Genomic DNA, 288 nt, shown 5'->3' with positions numbered 1-288 from the left:
CTCAGCCTGGAACCCGCCAGGGCCCGCGTTCACGGCTTGGCCGAACGCTGCAGGAGGCTGCAGGGGCCCGGCGAGCTTCAAGTTCTGGCAAGGGGCAAGCGCCAGGGCGGGCGCTGGGCAGCGCTGCTCAGATTTGATCTGCAAGCGGTGAAGCCGCTGCCCCCCGGGAAAGCCACGGTCCTGGCACGAGCTCATGAGCTTGGGTTGCTGCCCACAAGAAGCAGGCAGCGGGTACTCAGTAGTTTGGTGGTGACAATGCGGCCCCGCCATGGCAGCAGCCGAGGGAAC

General features: G+C 67.0%; 1 protein-coding gene across 1 annotated transcript in view; it reads right to left on the bottom strand.

Annotated features, from left to right (window-relative positions):
* The window catches only part of GLI1 (GLI family zinc finger 1), a gene marked incomplete at its 3' end in the record, with an annotated part of 9,822 nt that overhangs the window by 851 nt on the left and 8,683 nt on the right, over positions 1 to 288 (bottom strand).

Source organism: Mesitornis unicolor, unplaced genomic scaffold, assembly GCF_000695765.1.
Source record: "Mesitornis unicolor isolate BGI_N332 unplaced genomic scaffold, ASM69576v1 scaffold12169, whole genome shotgun sequence".
NCBI classification, from domain to species: Eukaryota; Metazoa; Chordata; class Aves; order Mesitornithiformes; family Mesitornithidae; genus Mesitornis; species Mesitornis unicolor.
This window is presented reverse-complemented; position numbering and strand designations above follow the sequence as displayed.